Here is a 3,446-nt window from a genome sequence, read left to right as displayed (position 1 = left end):
ATTCCATTTTCCTAACATGTATGTTACTTCATTTCATCTGTGCTTCCGAGGTAACATCTACTATGCTTGGGTAACATGGGGGACCTATTAATCAAGGAATTTGATTAGCTTCAGGTATATCATAGAGGAACCTGTCCTGAGTACCTGGCAAATGGCATTTCACGCTACAGTCCCTAGTTTCCGAGAAAATGGACGGTGAATTTTCATGCGTAGCTCCTATGCCAGTAACGCCAAACAAATTTCGAGTAAGCGAGCCTAGTGCAGCGGCTAAAATTCACACCTATTACGCTCGCCGTGTGGGTTCGAACTCATTTCATCTTACATAATGTCATTAAATAGTATATGTCATGCAAAATTATCCAAAAACTGTCATTTGTGCCATAGTAAAAATAATTACATTAATAAATCAATTATTACAGTCCACTTTCTTCATCTGTGTTTTCCGTTTGCCATTCGTAAGTAACATTTCAAGTATTTCGTCAGCTACGAAAAGCTCGTAATGCTGAATGCACGAGCTGCGAAAGGATTCCAGATACAGGCAAAACTCCTCATCCTTAATTTTGAGACAGGTTATGTAATTAAAGCCTATGAAACCGGCTGCCAGTACCAATCGACAAACAATAGTGCGTATGTGGAACAAGGAGCGAAATCCGTCCCCGTGCAGAAAAATATTTGAACAAGATTTGTCATTCCTTCACAACACCGTATACTATAACCGCCAAAAAATATATTGCCGTACTTTATTTCATGTGTACAAGAACTAGCTAGGAACTTTATTCGGATTGTTCAAAAAAGAGTTGATGGACTGCAAAACAAATTTAAAAATGTAACTGTGTCTCGCACGAAATCAAGGAAGTTCACGAAATTGGTGCACGAGTAGTTTTTACGATCTGTGATTCTTTGGTATGTTGGACAAGAAAAATTTCTTTACATTATTGATTCATGGGGAGGGCAGACTGGTCAGATACTTTACGGTCAAATCTTTGTAGGTGTAAAATAAACCATGAACATGCAACGGAAATATTATCCCACAGAAAAGCACATCACTTATTAGTTTTACAGGCAGGTCAAAATTTTCACGAAAAGCAGTCAAAATGCTCCCGACTTGATAAAGAGTAGTTGACAAGTAGTTTTCGAGGAAAGATTCCATAGAAACACATTTTTCAAAAATACTGCGCCAGTGCAGAGCAACCGCTTTCACTGGAATGGTCCGACATGTGTAATTCGCATCAAAGTTGATGGAATAAAGAACAATCTTTTCGAATTTAATCGAACTGTGATTTCCGGTTGCGCTTCTGAAAAATCTGTGTGTCTGAAAGGCAATAGCTTTCATTAAATGTGCTTAGTGCTTTTCGAAATCTGTTTAGTTTGTTTCGACGACAAATGCCACCTGGAATTCTGTTCTAGTACAGCAAGCGATGCGAGCTGTAGCGAGTATGTTATAACAAGCGGAATAGCTATACCGAGTATTTTGTAATAAATGGAATATACTGTATATTTGAAGGAAGTTTACTGTAATTATTGATTTATTAATGAAATTGCGACGGCGAAAATGGCTATAGCACTCAGTCTTCAGGCCGCGAGTGGCCTACCGGGACCATCCGACCGCCGTGTCATCCTCAATGGAGGATGCGGATTGAAGGGGCGTGGGGTCAGCACACCGCTCTCCCGGTCGTTATGATGGTATTCTTGACCGAAGCCGCTACTATTCGGTCGAGTAGCTCCTCAATTGGCATCACGAGGCTGAGTGCACCCCGAAAAATGGCAACAGCACATGGCGGCCTGGATGGATTCCATCCAAGTACCGACCACGCCCGACAGCGCTTAACTTCGGTGATCTCACGGGAACCGGTGTATCCACTGCGGCAAGGCCGTTGCCCCGTAAATGCCTATTTTTGAATAATTTTGTACAGCATACGCCATTTAATGATATTCTGTGCGATGAAATTAGAAAAAAGTACACAAGCGGGATATGGTCACAATAAAACACTTGTTGGCTAAGAAGTTTTTCTTCTCCTAAGAAAGTAAATACAGATCGCTCCTACGTACTCAGTATGAGTAGACTAATTACAGTTAGAGTGTACCCAAGTTAAATATGAGTTTATGATCCGCTCACTCAGGTTTGGTGCACCTTTCTATGTTGAGTGCCCTTTTCCTTTTCGTCGGTGAACCATCTCCGATCAGCCTGTGTACCATTTCTATGAGGCCAATCAATGCTTCGTCGATAACCTCAGTTCAACCCTCAAACTACTATTGTTCACATCATTATAGAACAGCAATAACGCCACGCTCTATGAAAACTTGTTATCCCCCTTGCATATAGACGGTAGTCTGGAAAGTTTCTGACGTCAAAATGAAGAAAGCAGAACTTGTCAACAAAATATGGGGACGCGCAGATGTTGTTGGACAGTTGTTTTAGCGAGTCGGTCGCATTTTTTGTGAAAATGGACACTATAGAGTCTCTAACTGTCATTAGATTTTAGTTTTTGAAAGCAATAAAGCTATGCAAATTAAATATGAGTTGGAAGCCGCTTATGGGCACTCCGCAACATCATTTACAACCTGAAACATCAGGACAATTGAATTTAAACTTGCTCACACGAGCATGGATGACAATGAACCTTCGGAAAGGCTATAAACTGCAAACACTGAGGATAATATTACTCAAGTTCACCAAATGGTGCAACTGACTGTTGAATAACGGTGAGAGGGATTTGGAGAGGCTATTAGTATATCTAAAGAACGTATTTGTCGTGTATTGATGGAAAAGCTGACCGCACGCTGTGTGCCACGATTCTTGCTCCGTGCCACCTCACACCTCAGCGGTCGCCGTGACGATAACCCAAGAACTGCAGTTTCAACTGTTTGACCCCGCTTCTTACTCAGATCTAGCCCAACTGACTTTTTCTTTGTTCCTTCTGCTAAAAGTTGAGATCACAGAACAGAAAGTTTCGTCGAACGAAGAGGCCATCACTTTCGGAAACAAATATTTTGCATAGAGGTACACTGGCTGTTATTTGGACGGTTAAAGAGATGGGAGCGTCAGTGGGAGAAGTGTGTGGACTTGCAAGGATATTTTGTCGAAAAATAAAAATAGACTGGAAGAAAATGTGCCTTACTTCTTTGATAGGTCGGAAAATTTTCAGACTACTCTCCTATCAGGTACCTTTACAATAAAGAAACAATATAGATGAAAAATCCTTGAAATTATCTACAACACTGAAAGTGAATTTCGAGAGCACATCCGGAAACACATCCACATCAGCAGAAACACTTTATAAGAACAGTGGAAATGGTCCAGCGTATTTGCCACTATTTAACTGTGATAGGCTTCAAAGTTCTCGAGCATTCCCTCTATATCAATCGTCTAATTGAAAAGACTCTCTTTTTATGTGAAGATGCGGCTTGATAGAAGAAAATATACTACGGATATAGATTACAAGGAT

At 40.7% G+C, this 3,446-nt stretch overlaps 1 pseudogene; it reads right to left on the bottom strand.

The window, feature by feature from the left end:
- Positions 1 to 1,762: 1,762 nt before the first annotated feature.
- On the bottom strand, positions 1,763 to 1,879 carry LOC124556884 (annotated as a pseudogene).
- Positions 1,880 to 3,446: the final 1,567 nt, after the last annotated feature.

Source organism: Schistocerca americana, chromosome 1 (genome assembly GCF_021461395.2).
Source record: "Schistocerca americana isolate TAMUIC-IGC-003095 chromosome 1, iqSchAmer2.1, whole genome shotgun sequence".
Lineage (NCBI taxonomy): Eukaryota > Metazoa > Arthropoda > Insecta > Orthoptera > Acrididae > Schistocerca > Schistocerca americana.
Note: the sequence above shows the minus strand (reverse complement) of the source record. Positions and strands in the feature narration are given on the sequence as shown.